The sequence below is a fragment of the Sapajus apella genome, unplaced genomic scaffold (genome assembly GCF_009761245.1).
Source record: "Sapajus apella isolate SASKATOON/1434 unplaced genomic scaffold, GSC_monkey_1.0 scaffold98, whole genome shotgun sequence".
In the NCBI taxonomy this organism is placed as follows: domain Eukaryota; kingdom Metazoa; phylum Chordata; class Mammalia; order Primates; family Cebidae; genus Sapajus; species Sapajus apella.
Genome location: NW_022437038.1, coordinates 2,831,452 through 2,846,240, shown reverse-complemented (window position 1 = coordinate 2,846,240; position 14,789 = coordinate 2,831,452). Strand labels below are relative to the sequence as shown.

General features: G+C 35.9%; 1 protein-coding gene across 10 annotated transcripts in view; it reads right to left on the bottom strand.

Annotated features, from left to right (window-relative positions):
* The window catches only part of DIAPH2 (diaphanous related formin 2), a 916,386-nt gene that overhangs the window by 777,591 nt on the left and 124,006 nt on the right, over nt 1-14,789 (bottom strand). The gene's annotated exons all lie outside the window — the stretch shown is intronic.

Genomic DNA, 14,789 nt, shown 5'->3' with positions numbered 1-14,789 from the left:
TCCCAAACTGCTAAGACTACAGGTGTGAGCCACTGTGCTTAGCCTAGGATCAACAAACTATATTTCCTACCAGCCTTTTCTCACTCATATTCTTGGATCCTTGAATACAACAAAAGTTGAACAAGAGTTCTTCCTCCTGTCTTCCAGTTGGATGTAGCCTATTTATCTCTATTACTGCCACAGTCAATAAGACCATGGAAATGAAACAACTTTTGCTGTATGTGGAGAAGAGGTGCCAATAAGAGGCAATCTTTTCTTTTAATGATCTTAAAAATTTAAGAGTTTACTGAATTGGAATTTGAGCTTAATCTCAGTAAAATGTCAGTTCCTTGAGGGAAGGAATTTTTTTTTGTCTTCTTATCTTGTTGCTGTATCTCCAGCACCCAGAAGAGTACTCAGTGCATAGCAGGCATTCAACAAATATTTCATGAATGAATAAATGAAAGGGTAAATGAATGAATATATGGTGTTCCAAATACTGAATTAGAAACAAAGCTGCTTAGTCTCGTCTACTTCTAAAGTATTATGGAGAAACATAGACTACAATTAGATTTTCTATTCCTACTTCTCAGGAATTCTGTACCATGTGCTATTGATTATAAGATACTTGAGCAAGAAACAGCTTACAGACAATACAGAAAACTTACCATTGATACTAGAAATGCTTGTAATGGAAAAATGGCTCAACTATCAAATGCCCTGCAAAAATGGACAGCCAAGAATGTTGACCACTTATGATGAATTGTGAAAAAAGACTGTAAATCACTAATGTTCAGTTATACCTGATTTGTTCTTATGGAATTTGAAGTATTTTGCAAAACTATGAAAACAAATATCAATAGAAAACAGGAATAGAAAAAATATAAATTAGAATAGGACATTAAAATGGTGTTAGGACAAAGATTTAACCACGTTTTCTGGTGCCCAAATCAAAGGAAATAAAAATATAATCAGTTACTTTTCAAAGAAGCAAAGGTTTTTCTAGCTTTAGAACCAAATAAAAGGGCTCACAGGAGTCTTCATACAAAGGACACAGTAACAGTGCACACTGTAATCTACAACAAGGGTCCCCAACCCTTGGGCAACAGACCAGTACCTGTGCATGGCCTGTTAGAAACCAGGCCTCACAGCAGGTGATGGGCAGTGGCCAATGAGCATTACTCGCTGAGCTCCGCCTCCTGTCAGATCAGCAATGGCATTAGATTTTCATAGCAGCATGAATCCCATTGTGAACTGTACATATGAGGCATCTAGCTTGTGCACTCTTTATGAAAATCTAACTAATGCCTGATGATCTGAGGTGGCACAGTTAAATTCTGTAACCATCCCCACATCACCACACCCTGCCCATTCTGTGGTAAAGTTATATTCTACAAAATCAGTTACTGGTGCAAAAAAGGTTGGGGACCATTCCTCTACAACACTGTTATAGTGAAAGTGGCAACAGATTTTTTTAAGGCTAGTTTTGTAACACTATTCAGTGTAATCTAATATCATAAAAAGAAATAACGAATCAGTAAATTCTTTAGGGGTAGGGGGATAGGTGACAAAACGGATCCCAATATGTATCTTTCTTACAGATATGTCCAATAACAATAGTCACTAGCCATTTGGAGTGACTGAGCACTTCAAATGTGGCTAATGTGACTGATGATCTGAATAATTTTATTCCATTTGAATTGAATTTAAATAGCCATATGTGATCTGGGGCTACTTTATACTTAAATATACCATTCGGCACTTACCTAACTGTGGGCAGTAGAAAAGTAGTTCCTTGCCTCAGAAGACAAGTGGATACTTAGTGGATACTATTCCCCAACCCGAAAAGAGGTTCCTGGGTAATGGTTTTGCTATTAATGGCAAAAAAAAAAAAAAAAAAAAAAAAAAAAACTACTTTTGCATGAACCTATAGATTTGAGAAATACTGGGCTTAAAGAAAATGAGACCAAAGACTTCTTAGAAGTTTCAAATATGCTAACATACTTCACTAATTTCAAAGAGGGGAAAACAGTATGCAGCTTTCATTTGTTACAAAAATAGCTAAATGTCTGTGTGACCCCCAAATCCTTATGATGAAATCCTAACCCTCAATGTGATGGCGGGGGGGAGCTTTGGGAGGTAATAAGGTCACAAGGGTGGAGACTTCATGAATAGAATTAATGCCCCCACAAAAGGGACCCCAGAGAGTTCTCTCACACTCCTCTGCCATGTGAAAAGATAAAAAGAAGTCAGCAGTCTGCAACCCAGAAGAGGACTCTTACCAGAACCCGACTACATTGGCACTCTTATCTCTGACTTCTGGCCTCCCAGACCAGTGAGAAATAAATTTATTTTGCTATTATAGTACCCAGTACCACCGTGTCGTTATAGCAGCCTGAATGAAGATAGCCCCCCAATCTATAAAAAGTTAATATGATGCCGTTTGCATTTATATGCATCTCTCTCCTTCTTCAATTAATTTTTGATTACTCATATACTAATGCAAAAGACAGCCACATAAGTAGTGACATCAGCAAGATGGTTACCCTTTATCCTTATACCCACTTCTAGGTATTGATCCAAAAGAATGTAAGTCAGTATCTCCACATAATATCTGCACTCCCATGTTCATTGCAGCGTTATTCACTGTAGCCAAGAGGTGAAAACAAGCTAAATGTCCATCAATGGATGAGTGGATAAAGAAAATTTATCTACATAGAGTGGAATATTATTGAGTCATAAAAAAGATGTAAGTTCTATCATATGCTAAAGCATGGCTAAACATAGCTAACTCTATGGTAATTAAAATAAGCTAGTCACTTAAGGGCAAATACTGCATGATTCCATTTATATCTCAGGTAGTCAAACTCATCAAAACATACAGTGGTTATTGACGGGATGCGATGAGGGAGAAATAAAAGAGCTGTTGTTCAATGGGCAGGCATAAAGTTTCAGTTATGTAAGATGAAAATGCTCTGGAGATTGTTGTACAACATTATGCCTATAGTTAACAATATTGTACTATACACTTAAAATTTTTTAAGAGAAAAGATCTCAGGTTATGTGTTTTGTCTTTTTTTTTTTTTTTTTTTTCAACCACAATTTTTTTTAAAAGGACAGTCATACAAAATGAAGCTTGGATCTGTAAACATACTGACTTATTTATACCTTGAAATAGGGAAATTACTTTTTTGGAATAAGTGGAATTCTCTTCCAGCTACTTCTGGACTAGGGAGAAGTTTCCAGAAAAGTTGGCATGAAGAGAAGATGGAGAGGAAAAGTGGGTGGAGAGAGAGAGATACCTTGTTTATATTAAATACTTAATAGAGCACTATGTAAAGTTGTCATGGAATATCAAGGAAACAAAATTTGTGGCTGGGTGTTTAAAAAGTTTAATAATTTACTATTCTATTGTATATGTCAATCAGTGAAATATGCATAAGCAATTAATAACATCTTTACCAAGCATGTCTTAAAACACCTTTAAAATACATAAATACATGGTACTGTTTAAGGCAGTATAAAAAGCATTTCCGAGTGTAGAAAAAGGATACAAATATAATCTTTGGCATCATGTAATTTAAAACAACCATCAATAGAAGAAAATTTATGAGAAAACAGTAAAAATAGTAAGAGAAAGTACAGGTAGTATCCCCTTAAAAAATCACAAAATACAACTCCAAACAAGTTTTACAGTCCAATACCAATTATTGCTTTAAGATTTCTGTTAAAGACATTTTTTCTCAAAGTGGTATTTCAAATGTATTACTTCTACCTAAGTTCCTGACAGAGTACTAGTTGAAAAACAACTACACTACTGCTTGCTGTGCAGGCCTTCTGATTGAATAAACGGCTTAATAAAAATGTTTAGAATAGAAAAGCATTCATGTTGAAAATGTGAAATGTCTTCTTTAATGGACAATTAAGCATTACCATGTTTATGTGATATGCATACATTTTTTAACATAAATTTTTAAGATTTAAACCAGCTTTGCAGATATATTTAAAATATGAGGTGGTACAGAGAAAGAATGCACAAAAATGTTAATTCTGCTTAGGAAAAAACCTTTTGTCACTATAACGTTAATATGATTAATTTATAGAGTGATATATAATAGGTACTAGTGCATTTAATAATATTTTGTAAATTTTATCATTATATTCTTTATTTATTCCACATTTATGCCTCATTTCAGTTTATAATTAATGGTGCGTGGGTTTTGTCTGTTTAGTGAGTATTTGTTAAATCAGCACTATTATGTAGCAGAGAGAGAGTGGGAAGGATAGCAACTGTATTAAAGTACTGAGGAACTAGAGAGGTAAGTAATACAAAGGGTCATGAAACCAAACAATACATACATTTTACACTGACTGAGATATAATTAGTTTCTTTTAATTCATATAAAAGATCAACTTCAAACAGGGCTCTTTTTTTTTTTTTCTATTTCTACAATATCAAATCTCATTTGTGGTAGACAGTAGATGTGGGAGTTCCATCTTCCCCAATACCCTCATAGACCAGGTGTCCTCTGAGTGTCCTTCCTGCAGTAATATACTCTTATCAGTAGGAAAGCCCATGATTATAAAGGCTTTAGCTCCACACCAAGTTGATTGAATTCCTGGCACATTTTTAACTTTGCCTAGTGTCTCTGACCTCTGTTTAGGACTTTTTTCTTAGCTCAGACTTAGTCCCAGACTCTGTTTCCCAGTTTCCTAGTGTTAAAGTTAATTCATCAGGAGGCCGTAAGACTGAGGGGACTCCAGCATCCTGGAATCTTAAGTAAGCAAACTGAAACCCAAGTCAGTGTAAACAATCACATTTTAGGAAAACAAAAATTAAGTGTAATCAGTAAGAAACTAATCTCTAACCAGGGACTTTTCACTTGAATGATCCAAATAAGGCTACCATTCCACGTTAGCCAATCAAACTATTTTCTTTGCCTTGCTTCTGTGTTCACCTAACAAAGTCTTCACTTCATATTTCTTGGGTGGAGCTCCTGAGCCACTTGTGATCTGGGATTGCCCAATTCATGAGTCACTATTTGCTAAAATAAACTCTTTAATATTTTCATTTACCTCAGTTTATCTTTGAATAACAGACTATTACTGATTCATCTTTAACACTGAAACCTGTGTATCAGACCTGTGACAGTTAGCTATGTTCCTTGCCTTACTTAAATTTGTCCACTAGCCTAGATTCTCCTTTAACAATAAGTCCAGAACATCTATGCCTATCCTTCCTTGTTGCAAGAATAAAAATGTATATAATTTGCTAAGCAAATAAAGAATGAGCTTAATGTTAAAGTGGCATGTCCAGTTTAACAGAAACCAGAAACCAGAAAGCAAAAGTACATTGGATCATATATAGACAGGATGAATGAAATATAATTTCTAATCTTTAAATTTTCAAATTACAAGCCCTGAATGTTCTAATTTCAGCATCAGTGGTGAACTGTTATACTGGAAAACTGGGGATTGATCTATACATATAAGTAAAAGGAAAATTCCCAAAATAGATTAGGGAATTCTGAATACTGAGGTAGAGATTCATGACACAAGTATTAGGCTTCTGCATAGAATAATCATCAAACATCCTGTAAAACTACACCTGTATTTATACCAGTGACAGTCAGCGACAACGTAGCAAACTAAGAGCTTGCTATTCAAATTTCTCTTGCCAAGCTTTCCAGTTTTCCCAATTATAGTGATGGTGAATAATGAAGAAAGTTAGCAACAAGGGCAGCTTCTACGTAATTGGAAAAGGTAATTTCCTATACTATTTGATTTGTGGGCTACCCTAAGGTCTTATCTGCCTTCTCCTTTACCTAACCAGAAATAATCAACATTATTTAACAGAAGAAATGTTTCCAAAGAGTCACTGTTACACAGCTATACATTACCTAGGATTTTCCAGTAAACCTTCTCGCATTCTCTCTCATTTGATTTTTAGATTAGAAAATCTGCACTTAAAAAGAACAGGTTCAGGGGCTAAAGTAGTAGGATATTTTCAATCTAAGTCAATTTCATAAGGCATAGAAATGTTACAGTGAAATACTCCACCCCATGGCAGCATGGTGGGTACCCCATGAGAGCTCTGACAGTCAAACAAAAAAGTTTGACATAGCACTTCCCCAGAGTGGACTAAGTTTTCCCTAACCTGGTCCCCTTATATTACCAAAGGAATAAAATGTTAATGTATCAAGTTTTTATTTAGTTTTGACCTACTAAATAATGTAGGCACCAAATCCTTTCAGAAGTAAAGTGAGAAATAAGTTAAAAAAAAAAAAAAACCTAAATATAACCATACCAGATATCCTCTTGGCTCGCTCCCTTGCCTTGTTCCCATCTTTGCCAAAATATCACATTCTCTACAAGGCCCACTTTTATCATCCTACTTAAAATGGTAACACCCACCCCATGGTACTCCTTACCCTGCTCTATTTCTTTTCAGGATAGCACTTATACCTATGATTATACATGTATGTACATGTATACATGTGTGAGAATGTGTGTATAAATATATATATGGATGTATATGGATGTATGTATGAATACATACATTTTTTTTCATCTGTCCTACTAGAATGTACTCAGAATCTGCTAGAATAATGCCTGGAACATGCTAGGCATTCTCGTTATCTTACCTATATTAAACTCTAATAGGTTGCCAGGGTTATCATCAGGGAACTTACCTCAGTGTTACCCCACCTTTTGGCAATATGACAGAGAATATTAAAGAATTTCAGTGGCTCTCCTCATTCCCTATGAGAATAAGGGTTTCCACATTTGAAAATGACACTCTGATAAATTATATGCTTTTCTTGAAAGTTTGAAAATAACTCCATTTAGATTCAGAGGATATTAGTGCCTTACTGGAGAGACATGCTTTTTCTTACTTCCCAGAGCAATTACTTTTTCAAGATGATAGTTATCATTTATTTATGCTGAATATATTATTTTTAAATTTTAGCATATATTTATTACTTTATTTTTGGAACACTAAAAGAGCTGAACATAAATTATCATTGTTCAATTAGAATGATCTAGCTCTACTTTTGCACTATTTTCCAAAATTAACTTGCCTAACTATCCCAAATTATCACTGTAAAATGATTGGTATTTGCTGAATATTAAAATTAATAATATTTCATATTATTTGGAATACAGCACATTTATTTCCTAATAAGAATTATATAAAATGCGTCATTTCTTCCCTTATCTTTCATTTAACCAACAAGAGAAATTATTCTATCCTTTTCTACTTATCAATGCTTAATAAAACACTTCTTTCTACTATCTTTATTTGCTAAAGGGAGAATGGGGAATATTGGGACTTTGGGGTGGTAGAGAGGATGGCAGAGGCAGAGAGAGAAAATGAGTATCAACATATGTTTCACTTTGGATATTTAAGTTTGAGAAAATGAGATAAAAGGTGATACCTTCTAAGTATCTGAAAATATAAGATCATTAGGCAGGTAAGAAGTCTGGATTAAAGATGTAAATTTAGGAGCATCCATATAAGGTTGATAATATGAACTCATCATGCCAGGCAAATTTTAATGGGAGAAGAACAGCCTTGAACAAAAACTCAGGAAATGGGAAAAATTACTGTGTCAGGGAAATGGGACACTAGAACACAGATGACAGAGAAGAAGGGTATACAGATAAGTAGAAAGCACAGGAATTTTAAGAAAGAATGGGTAGTAGGTGGTATGAAATGCCAAAACAAGTTTGAAGATGACATTTGAAAAAAGGACTTTGGATTTGAATTCTAAGATAAAGGGCACAGATAATTTTGGAAAGTGCTATTAATAGAGTATATGTGCAGAAATTACGTTATCTAGGACTTAAGTATTCTTCCCTTGTTCTGCATAGCTACACTAATGTTACTACTAGGCAACTGCTGAGAATGGAAATCAGTTCAGTACATAAATTACATAATATATGCTGTGGAGATCCTTTATCATTTTAAGATTAAAGACTAGTTAAGATTTAACAAGTTGGTTAAATTAGAGGCTAACATATCAAGATTTTCTGTATGAATTTTTGTGAGTAGGCAAACATAAACTGATATATAGGCTCTAACATTCTTTAATTTTAAAAATGAAAATATCATTTACTGTGTATAATTTAAGTTAGTAAAGAAAACATCTTTAATAACATAGACAATAACAAGTGATGATGAGTAAAACTACTGGTAGGGGTGTAAATTAATCTACCACTGTGATGGTTAATATTGTCAACTTGATTGGATTAAAGGATGCAAAGTATTGTTCCTGTGTGTGTTTGTGAGGGTTGTGTCAAAAGATAGCAACATTTGAGTTAGTGGACTGGGAGACGCAGACCCACCCTCAATCTGGGTGGACACCATCTAATCAGCTGCCAGCATGGCTAGGATAAAAGCAGGCAGAGGAATGTGGAATGAGTAGGCTGGCTGGGTCTTCTGGCCTTCATCTTTCTCCCGTGCTGGATGCTTCCTGCCCTCAAACATCAGACTCCAAGTTCTTCAGCTTTTGGACTCTTGGACTTACACCAGTGATCTGCCAGGGGCTCTCAGGCCTTCAGCCATAGACTGAAGGCCAAACTGTCAGCTTCCCAACTTTTTTTTTTTTTTTATTCATTTTGGAGACGGAGTTTCGCTCTTGTTACCCAGGCTGGAGTGCAATGGCGCGATCTCGGCTCACCGCAACCTCCGCCTCCTGGGTTCAGGCAATTCTCCTGGCTCAGCCTCCTGAGTAGCTGGGATTACAGGCACGCGCCACCATGCCCAGCTAATGTTTTTGTATTTTTAGTAGAGACGGGGTTTCACCGTGTTGACCAGGATGGTCTCGATCTCTTGACCTCGTGATCCACCCGCCTCGGCCTCCCAAAGTGCTGGGATTACAGGCTTAAGCCACCGCGCCCGGCCAACTTTTAAGGTTTTGGGACTCGAACTAGCTTCCTTGCTCCTCAGCTTGCATATATGACCTATTGTGGGACTTCACCTCATGATCATATGGGTCAATGCTCCTTAATAAACTCCCATTCATATATACACTTATTCTATTAGTTCTGTCCCTCTCGAGAACCCTGACTAATATAACCACCTTGGTAAACCATTTGGCATTACTACTGAAGTTGAACCCACATATACCCTATGATGAGGCAATTCCATATACCAAACAGAAATGCATGCATATGTATGCAAAATCACATTACAAGGGCATTCATACCAAAACCACAAATGTCTGCTAATATTTGAATGGCTCAGTTAATTGTGATATATTCATATAATGAAATACTACGGTATACTAGAGTTTTTCATTTATTTATTGTATGTATGGCAAACTACAGTCCATATCTAGCCTGAAGCCTGTTTTTGCAAATAAAGTTTTAATGGAGTACAATCACATTCATTTGCATATTATCTACCTGCTTTTATGAAAGCTGTGTCAGAAACCATATGACCCACAAAGCCTAAAATATTTACCGTCTCGCCCTTTACGGAGTAAGTAGGCCAACCCCAGCTACGTGAGAACAAAATTTTAAACTACAGTTATATTCAGGCCTGTAAATAATTCTCACAAACATGGGTTTGAATGAATGAAGCCAGATACTAGAAGTAGATACTCTGTAGTTTAATTTATATGAACCTCAAAAAATAGGCAGTAATAAACTGTACTGTTCCAAGTCAAATTACTGGAAGTCTTTGGGGAAGACAAGGACAGCAGAAATTGGGAAGTGCTAGTACTGTTCTATTTCTTGAAGTAGGTGTTGGTTCTATACGTGTATTCACTTTGAAATAACTGATTGAGCTGTAACATTATGGTTTGTGTACTTTTCTGTGTGTGGATCTCTTCAATAAATATATTTAAAATATGTATACACACACACACACACACAGACACACACATATATATCTTTTTTACCTCTTCCCCCTCAAAGTTTTCTTTGACATATTTTGAAATGGCCTTGCAAAGCCATGTTCTCTGAGGGAAATTTGCATCTGCAGAACATCTTTTTTTTTTTTTTTTTTTTTTTTTGATATGGAATAGTCTCACTCTGCCGCCAGGCTGGAGTGCAGTAGTACAATCTCAGCTCACTGCAACCTCCACCTCCCGGGTTCAAGTGATTCTCCTGCCTCAGCCTCCCGAGTAGCTGGGACTACAGGCACACGCCACCACACCCAGCTAATTTTTGTATTTTTAGTAGAGACAGGGTTTCACCGTGTTGGCCAGGATGCTCTTGATCTCTTGACCTCGTGATCCTCCTGCCTCAGCCTCCCAAAGTGCTGGGATTACAGGCGTGAGCCAGCGTGCCCATCCCAGGTGGAAGATTTTATTTCTGATGCATATACTTCACTATTTTTTCAGCTTTTTAAACAAGATTATTATTTTAGAAATATAAAAAAGCTATAAAATGGTATATATTATTAAGTATAGAAATCATCTTGAGATGGTTCTATATTTTTATTGACATGACATAAATGCTGGGCACTGAAGTGGTAACACGAGGTCAGAAACTAAATGCTTATATCACTCAACATCTCTAAGTTTTGTGAGACAGTAATACAAAATTCATTTATACCTCTTAGTCTTCAGGTTTTGTCTAAAAGTTTCACAATCTTATGAAACCCTCTCTCACGTTTTAAAAATACAATCTTAATTATCTTTGTCAGATTAGAGCTGTTAATACATCCCCTATCTTTAGTAATACCTCGTATTAACATGATGGTCTTAACCGTCCCCTTAAGCTAATTCCCCTCCTTCTCAAAGAGATAAAAGACTTCAGGAATTGAAAGTGACATTTAAAAAATGGTGCTGGCATCCACCAATTGTTGCTTAAAGTAAAGATTTAAGAAAGAAATATTTCTGCATGATTTAATGATTGCCTGCTGTGGCAAAGTTCTTTTGTCTGGTCTCTAATACAACTCCCTAGAGTGTCTTGTTCAATATGCAACAAAACAATGATGTAGAGGTTTTGACAAAGAGCCCATCTCCCTATTGAGGTAGCATTACAGGATAATAGCTGCCTAAGCTATATAATTCAATGAGATATATTTTAGTATTAAAATATCTGTTAATCAGCTTTTAAAGCTGTGATGTTCAAAACTCAGAACAATATGTAAAACATTCCTTTACCAAAGGGAATGACTAATCTTCTGTACGGCTTTGATAAGTTACAAGAAATAGGTTTATCTCAGAAGACTGGTTATGATTAATATGCAGTTCGTAAAGCTCCTTAGCTCTGTATGGTCTCTCTCTAACTGAATCTAATAAAGATAGGTCACGCATTTTTCATATTCCTTTTTCACCCATGACAGATCTCTAATAGGATTTATATGCATTTGATATTAATTTTATCAGGGATTGCACCAACTGCAATAATCCTTCATTTCTTTGCCTTTTTAAAGCTATACATAAATTACAAAGTTTCCATTTTTGTTTGACTGCAGCTTTCACTGACGATCAACCATGTTAATGATAAAGAGGTAGAGAAAGATTAAGAACCACCTCACCTAGTTCAGTGAAATGCCAAATGATAGGAAAGGCTATAAACCCAGTTTTGAGAGCTGTTTGAGCTATCCTCTCCCTCGTGTCAGAAGAGCTCAAGTATACAACATCAGTGAAAACCTTGCACTCTGAATTGTAGAGGAGAGGACTGGCTTTTAATAACCATCTCACAGAGGGGCGCTGGCAGTAACCCATCGTTCTGATGAAGTATGCTTTTCTAACCATCTATAGAGACAACACAGGAAATGTAAAAATGAGATAGTGCTACCTAGAATGAAAAACTGAGTGTCCTGGGGACTCAATCTAAAATAGTCCTTAATTTTAGCTCTGAACTCAAAAGAGGCTTCATTTACGTCTGGGGAAAAAGAAATGTATCTTGTGAGACTATTCAAACTATAATTGCAGTTAAGAGAAGTGGACAATTATATTTTCACATTCTGTATTCTCCAGTATGACATAAATAGTGAAAAATTTCATTCTGTAAAAAAGCAGAGCAAGGGATTTGAGAAACTAATAAAATGTTGCTTTATATACTATCAAAACACATGGCTATTAGTGAATAAAATCAAAAGGAAAAAAAGTAGGTCACAACTGAAATGGTTTTCTTTTACTTGAAACAGACTACCTACAAATTCAGCATGTAAATGTCCCTCACATATATAGGAATTATTTTTTAAAAACCACAAGGAATACTACATGACTGACTAAACTTATTAGGATTAACTCATGGTAATTTATATATTTTATATATAATCGTATATGTAATAATGTATGTGTAATTTTTGTTCTAGAATTAAGAAATGTTACTTTTAAAATGCAGTATCCAAGAAAATAATGAATACAAATTCAAGGGCCTATTAACTACAGAAAGGCAACCAAACACACCTCATCCATCTATAAAAGCTACATTAGAGATTCCTGCTTCTGGCCATAAAGAAGTAACTGGTACCAGGCTAGACCTCCATCTGTAAACAACTAGAAAATCAGACAAAATATATGAAACAACTGTTTTTAGACATTGGGCAACAGGCTGCAAAGGGCTGTGATCCCTGAGAGAAAGGAAACAAATTAAGTGAGCCCTACAGCCACCTAGCCTTTGTGTATGGAAATACTTGACACATTATAGTGCAGGGAGAGGACAAACAATGCAGAGTACTGTAGACTTACAGAGCTGAAAAAAGAGAGATGGGAGATCAGGAAGGCAGTGGCAGCTTGGATTTATAGGGCACATTACCTGAGAAGAGGAATCCCCACAGAAAAAAAAAAGTTCCAGATATCTGCAGTAGAATCAACCTGAGTCTGGCTGAAATCTATCTATACAAATGTAGAGGAGACTCGACGAGAATGGGCACAGAACAGCTATCAGAAGAACTACCCAAGAAGGATAAATAAATACCTATTGAAGATTACTGAGTAATCTTCAAGAGGGCTGAGAGACATTTGAGTTCTGATCGGTGAGAGGGGAGAGACTTCACTGAGCATTTGGAAATCAGAAAAAGGACACATGTTAGAAGTAGGACTAAACCAGATCCAGAGTAAATGCTACTTTAGATTTATGCAAAATTTAAAAACAAGTCTTAATATGATCAAGTTGATTTGCATGTAAGTTAACTATCTGCTAGAAAAAAAGCCTAATACTCTTTAAGACAACCAAATTCCAACATTCAACCATGTTGCATTCTAATATCTAGCATCCAGTCAAAAAATTAAGAAGCAGAAAAAGATTGCTTAGTGGAAATAAATCTAGACACGACAGAGATGATGGGAAGAGCAGGCAAGCACTTTAGAACAGATATCAGTATATATACAAGATATAAAGAAAAACATGAACATAATAAGAGAAATGAAACTACAAAAAAAGACTCAATTGAGACTCTAGAGCTGAAAAAAATACCATATCTGAAATGAAATTTTCACTATATCGGCTTAGCTGCAGATTAGACACTTCAATAGAAAAGATGAGTGAAACTAAGATAATGGCAAAAAGAACTAACAATCTGAAGTACAGAGAGGAAAAAAAAGGCTGAAAAAACTCTCAGAGCCTCAGTGACGTATGGACAATATAAAGAGAATTACTACAGAAAAAATTTCCAAAATGGTGAAGGGATAAATTAAAACAAGAAGAAATAATGGCCCATAATTTTCCAGATTTGATGAAAACTATTAACCAATAAATTTAAGAACTGAAAGAATCCCAAACAAGATACAGTCATCTCCCTATGTCTGCATGTTTCACATCCATGGAGTCAACCAACTACAGATCAAAACCTGCAGATATAAAGGGCCAACTGTACCATGCCATTTTATGTAAGAGACTTGATTATCTGCAGAATTTGGTATTTGCAGGGGGCCCTGCAACCAATACATATACCGCATATACAGAGAGCTGACTATAAACATTTGTAAAAATTAAAAACACTTCCAAAGTACATCATAATCACTTTGCCAAAACCTAGTGATAAAGAAAACAATATTGACAGCAGTCAGAAAGACGGACATGTTACATAGAGGGGAACAAAGTTTAAAATGATTGCAGACTTCTTTATATATATACATATATATATATGTGTATGTATATACACATTTTATTGTACTTTAGGTTCTGGAGTACATGTGCAGATCATGCAGGATTGTTGCATAGGTACATACATGGCAAGGTGGTTTGCTGCCTCTATCCCTCCGTCACCTATATCTGGCATTTGTCACCATGTTATTCCTCCCCAACCTCCCTACCCCACGCTGTTCCTCCCCTCGTCCACCTCAACAGACCCCAGTGTGTGATGCTCCCCTCCCTGTGTCCATGTATTCTCATTGTTCAACACCCACCTATGAGTGAGAACATGCAGTGTTTGATTTTCTGTTCTTGTGTCAGTTTGCTGAGAATGATGGTTTCCAGATTCATGCATGTCTCTACACAGTACAGGAACTCATCATTTTTTATGGCTGCATAGTATTCCATGGTGTATATGTGCCACATTTTCCCTGTCCAGTCTATCATAAATGGGCATCTGTGTTGGTTCCAAGTCTTTGCTATTGTAAACAGTGCCAGAATGAACATACCTGTGCATGTGTCTTTATAACAGAATGATTTATAATCCTTTGGATATATACCCAGTAATGGGATTGCTGGGTCAAATGGGATTTCTACTTCTAGGTCCTTGAGGAATAACTACACTGTCTTCCATAATGGTTGAACTAATTTACACTCCCACCAACAGTGTAAGAGTGTTCCTATTGCTCCACATCCTCTCCAGCATCTGTTGTCTCCAGATTTTTTAATGATCACCATTCTAACTGGTGTTAGATGGTATCTCAATG